The 6,000-nt window shown below is 52.1% G+C and overlaps 6 non-coding genes across 6 annotated transcripts; all 6 read right to left on the reverse strand.

The window, feature by feature from the left end:
* Positions 1-645: 645 nt before the first annotated feature.
* On the reverse strand, positions 646-838 carry LOC126216387 (U2 spliceosomal RNA). Its single transcript, XR_007542176.1, has one exon. It is a non-coding gene; the product is annotated as a U2 spliceosomal RNA (small nuclear RNA).
* A 753-nt stretch (positions 839-1,591) lies between these two features.
* Positions 1,592-1,784, reverse strand: LOC126216388 (U2 spliceosomal RNA). Its single transcript, XR_007542177.1, has one exon. It is a non-coding gene; the product is annotated as a U2 spliceosomal RNA (small nuclear RNA).
* Positions 1,785-2,537: 753 nt separating this feature from the next.
* LOC126216389 (U2 spliceosomal RNA) lies at positions 2,538-2,730 on the reverse strand. Its single transcript, XR_007542178.1, has one exon. It is a non-coding gene; the product is annotated as a U2 spliceosomal RNA (small nuclear RNA).
* A 753-nt stretch (positions 2,731-3,483) lies between these two features.
* LOC126216390 (U2 spliceosomal RNA) lies at positions 3,484-3,676 on the reverse strand. The gene has a single exon (XR_007542179.1). It is a non-coding gene; the product is annotated as a U2 spliceosomal RNA (small nuclear RNA).
* Positions 3,677-4,423: 747 nt separating this feature from the next.
* LOC126216391 (U2 spliceosomal RNA) lies at positions 4,424-4,616 on the reverse strand. The gene has a single exon (XR_007542180.1). It is a non-coding gene; the product is annotated as a U2 spliceosomal RNA (small nuclear RNA).
* Positions 4,617-5,369: 753 nt separating this feature from the next.
* On the reverse strand, positions 5,370-5,562 carry LOC126216392 (U2 spliceosomal RNA). The gene has a single exon (XR_007542181.1). It is a non-coding gene; the product is annotated as a U2 spliceosomal RNA (small nuclear RNA).
* Between the last annotated feature and the right edge of the window lie 438 nt (positions 5,563-6,000).

The following is a 6,000-nucleotide window of genomic DNA, read 5'->3' on the forward strand; positions in this document are numbered from 1 at the left end:
CCGTCGAAAACATCGCAAAAGCGAGTGCCGGAAGGAACGACATTTCACGAGAGCACTCATCAACAGCCCAGTACTAGCCTCCATGTCGAAGAGTAAACTGCGACTCCCATTTGAACGCCGCTAGCTGCCAGGGCAGCGGAGAAGCCGTGACGCCGCCCCACAGCAGCGCCAGGCCGGCGCGAGCTAGACCGTCGCGAGGCCGGCGCGAGCTACACCTAGCCGAGTGCTTACATCGTCCACCGCCAACTGCATATGTGTGTGTGTGTGTGTACACACGTATTCTGCGTGCGTGCGGCGGCGGCGACGACGACGACGTTCGCGAGGAGCTAAGGTCATAACTCCAAAAAATTTATTTAAAATTATCTGTGGCCGGACCATAAGAGACGCCATCGAGGCATCCGAAGGCACTGTCCTGTGCCCCCATAAATTACCAGCCTAGTGTAATGCGGCTGCAAGAGCGGTCAAGCACACAGCAAAAAAAAAAGAAAAAAAAAGTACTTAAGATAATCTAAATTAATTAAAACAATACGTGGTGTGTAAGCAGCTAACTACTGGGGACATCGACATCTACGACAAGTTTTGTCACCAGCTGAATATCTGATCACTGCAGAATATTAACCCATTTCAGGCTATGTTTTAATTAATTTTAGGTGGGCCGATCCCGGCGGTACTGCAATGCCGGGCCAACCCGCGACAGAGGTGGAGCAAGCCCCTAGCACTCCGTCATGAGCCAAAAATGAGTTTAATATTCTGGTCCTGCGATGCAGGACGTATCAGATACTAAGCTGATAAGAACAGATACTACACTTTGATCTTAGCCAAAAGGCCGAGAAGCGATAAGGAAAATCCGCAGTGGAAGGGCCTAAATGCTTGCAGCGTGTGCGCTCCACATGTGGGAGTGACACACGGTGGTACGGGCCGATATGGCAACAGGCGACCGTCGAAAACATCGCAAAAGCGAGTGCCGGAAGGAACGACATTTCACGAGAGCACTCATCAACAGCCCAGTACTAGCCTCCATGTCGAAGAGTAAACTGCGACTCCCATTTGAACGCCGCTAGCTGCCAGGGCAGCGGAGAAGCCGTGACGCCGCCCCACAGCAGCGCCAGGACGGCGCGAGCTAGACCGTCGCGAGGCCGGCGCAAGCTACACCTAGCCGAGTGCTTACATCGTCCACCGCCAACTGCATATGTGTGTGTGTGTGTGTACACACGTATTCTGCGTGCGTGCGGCGGCGGCGGCGGCGGCGGCGGCGACGACGTTCGCGAGGAGCTAAGGTCATAACTCCAAAAAAATTATTTAAAATTATTTGTGGCCGGACCATAAGAGACGCCATCGAGGCATCCGAAGGCACTGTCCTGTGCCCCCATAAATTACCAGCCTAGTGTAATGCGGCTGCAAGAGCGGTCAAGCACACAGCAAAAAAAAAAGAAAAAAAAAGTACTTAAGATAATCTAAATTAATTAAAACAATACGTGGTGTGTAAGCAGCTAACTACTGGGGACATCGACATCTACGACAAGTTTTGTCACCAGCTGAATATCTGATCACTGCAGAATATTAACCCATTTCAGGCTATGTTTTAATTAATTTTAGGTGGGCCGATCCCGGCGGTACTGCAATGCCGGGCCAACCCGCGACAGAGGTGGAGCAAGCCCCTAGCACTCCGTCATGAGCCAAAAATGAGTTTAATATTCTGGTCCTGCGATGCAGGACGTATCAGATACTAAGCTGATAAGAACAGATACTACACTTTGATCTTAGCCAAAAGGCCGAGAAGCGATAAGGAAAATCCGCAGTGGAAGGGCCTAAATGCTTGCAGCGTGTGCGCTCCACATGTGGGAGTGACACACGGTGGTACGGGCCGATATGGCAACAGGCGACCGTCGAAAACATCGCAAAAGCGAGTGCCGGAAGGAACGACATTTCACGAGAGCACTCATCAACAGCCCAGTACTAGCCTCCATGTCGAAGAGTAAACTGCGACTCCCATTTGAACGCCGCTAGCTGCCAGGGCAGCGGAGAAGCCGTGACGCCGCCCCACAGCAGCGCCAGGACGGCGCGAGCTAGACCGTCGCGAGGCCGGCGCAAGCTACACCTAGCCGAGTGCTTACATCGTCCACCGCCAACTGCATATGTGTGTGTGTGTGTGTACACACGTATTCTGCGTGCGTGCGGCGGCGGCGGCGGCGGCGGCGGCGACGACGTTCGCGAGGAGCTAAGGTCATAACTCCAAAAAAATTATTTAAAATTATTTGTGGCCGGACCATAAGAGACGCCATCGAGGCATCCGAAGGCACTGTCCTGTGCCCCCATAAATTACCAGCCTAGTGTAATGCGGCTGCAAGAGCGGTCAAGCACACAGCAAAAAAAAAAGAAAAAAAAAGTACTTAAGATAATCTAAATTAATTAAAACAATACGTGGTGTGTAAGCAGCTAACTACTGGGGACATCGACATCTACGACAAGTTTTGTCACCAGCTGAATATCTGATCACTGCAGAATATTAACCCATTTCAGGCTATGTTTTAATTAATTTTAGGTGGGCCGATCCCGGCGGTACTGCAATGCCGGGCCAACCCGCGACAGAGGTGGAGCAAGCCCCTAGCACTCCGTCATGAGCCAAAAATGAGTTTAATATTCTGGTCCTGCGATGCAGGACGTATCAGATACTAAGCTGATAAGAACAGATACTACACTTTGATCTTAGCCAAAAGGCCGAGAAGCGATAAGGAAAATCCGCAGTGGAAGGGCCTAAATGCTTGCAGCGTGTGCGCTCCACATGTGGGAGTGACACACGGTGGTACGGGCCGATATGGCAACAGGCGACCGTCGAAAACATCGCAAAAGCGAGTGCCGGAAGGAACGACATTTCACGAGAGCACTCATCAACAGCCCAGTACTAGCCTCCATGTCGAAGAGTAAACTGCGACTCCCATTTGAACGCCGCTAGCTGCCAGGGCAGCGGAGAAGCCGTGACGCCGCCCCACAGCAGCGCCAGGACGGCGCGAGCTAGACCGTCGCGAGGCCGGCGCAAGCTACACCTAGCCGAGTGCTTACATCGTCCACCGCCAACTGCATATGTGTGTGTGTGTGTGTACACACGTATTCTGCGTGCGTGCGGCGGCGGCGGCGGCGGCGGCGGCGACGACGTTCGCGAGGAGCTAAGGTCATAACTCCAAAAAAATTATTTAAAATTATTTGTGGCCGGACCATAAGAGACGCCATCGAGGCATCCGAAGGCACTGTCCTGTGCCCCCATAAATTACCAGCCTAGTGTAATGCGGCTGCAAGAGCGGTCAAGCACACAGCAAAAAAAAAAGAAAAAAAAAGTACTTAAGATAATCTAAATTAATTAAAACAATACGTGGTGTGTAAGCAGCTAACTACTGGGGACATCGACATCTACGACAAGTTTTGTCACCAGCTGAATATCTGATCACTGCAGAATATTAACCCATTTCAGGCTATGTTTTAATTAATTTTAGGTGGGCCGATCCCGGCGGTACTGCAATGCCGGGCCAACCCGCGACAGAGGTGGAGCAAGCCCCTAGCACTCCGTCATGAGCCAAAAATGAGTTTAATATTCTGGTCCTGCGATGCAGGACGTATCAGATACTAAGCTGATAAGAACAGATACTACACTTTGATCTTAGCCAAAAGGCCGAGAAGCGATAAGGAAAATCCGCAGTGGAAGGGCCTAAATGCTTGCAGCGTGTGCGCTCCACATGTGGGAGTGACACACGGTGGTACGGGCCGATATGGCAACAGGCGACCGTCGAAAACATCGCAAAAGCGAGTGCCGGAAGGAACGACATTTCACGAGAGCACTCATCAACAGCCCAGTACTAGCCTCCATGTCGAAGAGTAAACTGCGACTCCCATTTGAACGCCGCTAGCTGCCAGGGCAGCGGAGAAGCCGTGACGCCGCCCCACAGCAGCGCCAGGACGGCGCGAGCTAGACCGTCGCGAGGCCGGCGCAAGCTACACCTAGCCGAGTGCTTACATCGTCCACCGCCAACTGCATATGTGTGTGTGTGTGTGTACACACGTATTCTGCGTGCGTGCGGCGGCGGCGGCGGCGGCGACGACGTTCGCGAGGAGCTAAGGTCATAACTCCAAAAAAATTATTTAAAATTATTTGTGGCCGGACCATAAGAGACGCCATCGAGGCATCCGAAGGCACTGTCCTGTGCCCCCATAAATTACCAGCCTAGTGTAATGCGGCTGCAAGAGCGGTCAAGCACACAGCAAAAACAAAAGAAAAAAAAAGTACTTAAGATAATCTAAATTAATTAAAACAATACGTGGTGTGTAAGCAGCTAACTACTGGGGACATCGACATCTACGACAAGTTTTGTCACCAGCTGAATATCTGATCACTGCAGAATATTAACCCATTTCAGGCTATGTTTTAATTAATTTTAGGTGGGCCGATCCCGGCGGTACTGCAATGCCGGGCCAACCCGCGACAGAGGTGGAGCAAGCCCCTAGCACTCCGTCATGAGCCAAAAATGAGTTTAATATTCTGGTCCTGCGATGCAGGACGTATCAGATACTAAGCTGATAAGAACAGATACTACACTTTGATCTTAGCCAAAAGGCCGAGAAGCGATAAGGAAAATCCGCAGTGGAAGGGCCTAAATGCTTGCAGCGTGTGCGCTCCACATGTGGGAGTGACACACGGTGGTACGGGCCGATATGGCAACAGGCGACCGTCGAAAACATCGCAAAAGCGAGTGCCGGAAGGAACGACATTTCACGAGAGCACTCATCAACAGCCCAGTACTAGCCTCCATGTCGAAGAGTAAACTGCGACTCCCATTTGAACGCCGCTAGCTGCCAGGGCAGCGGAGAAGCCGTGACGCCGCCCCACAGCAGCGCCAGGACGGCGCGAGCTAGACCGTCGCGAGGCCGGCGCAAGCTACACCTAGCCGAGTGCTTACATCGTCCACCGCCAACTGCATATGTGTGTGTGTGTGTGTACACACGTATTCTGCGTGCGTGCGGCGGCGGCGGCGGCGGCGGCGGCGACGACGTTCGCGAGGAGCTAAGGTCATAACTCCAAAAAAATTATTTAAAATTATTTGTGGCCGGACCATAAGAGACGCCATCGAGGCATCCGAAGGCACTGTCCTGTGCCCCCATAAATTACCAGCCTAGTGTAATGCGGCTGCAAGAGCGGTCAAGCACACAGCAAAAAAAAAAGAAAAAAAAAGTACTTAAGATAATCTAAATTAATTAAAACAATACGTGGTGTGTAAGCAGCTAACTACTGGGGACATCGACATCTACGACAAGTTTTGTCACCAGCTGAATATCTGATCACTGCAGAATATTAACCCATTTCAGGCTATGTTTTAATTAATTTTAGGTGGGCCGATCCCGGCGGTACTGCAATGCCGGGCCAACCCGCGACAGAGGTGGAGCAAGCCCCTAGCACTCCGTCATGAGCCAAAAATGAGTTTAATATTCTGGTCCTGCGATGCAGGACGTATCAGATACTAAGCTGATAAGAACAGATACTACACTTTGATCTTAGCCAAAAGGCCGAGAAGCGATAAGGAAAATCCGCAGTGGAAGGGCCTAAATGCTTGCAGCGTGTGCGCTCCACATGTGGGAGTGACACACGGTGGTACGGGCCGATATGGCAACAGGCGACCGTCGAAAACATCGCAAAAGCGAGTGCCGGAAGGAACGACATTTCACGAGAGCACTCATCAACAGCCCAGTACTAGCCTCCATGTCGAAGAGTAAACTGCGACTCCCATTTGAACGCCGCTAGCTGCCAGGGCAGCGGAGAAGCCGTGACGCCGCCCCACAGCAGCGCCAGGCCGGCGCGAGCTAGACCGTCGCGAGGCCGGCGCGAGCTACACCTAGCCGAGTGCTTACATCGTCCACCGCCAACTGCATATGTGTGTGTGTGTGTGTACACACGTATTCTGCGTGCGTGCGGCGGCGGCGACGACGACGACGTTCGCGAGGAGCTAAGGTCATAAC

Source organism: Schistocerca nitens, unplaced genomic scaffold, assembly GCF_023898315.1.
Source record: "Schistocerca nitens isolate TAMUIC-IGC-003100 unplaced genomic scaffold, iqSchNite1.1 HiC_scaffold_19, whole genome shotgun sequence".
Classification (NCBI taxonomy): domain Eukaryota; kingdom Metazoa; phylum Arthropoda; class Insecta; order Orthoptera; family Acrididae; genus Schistocerca; species Schistocerca nitens.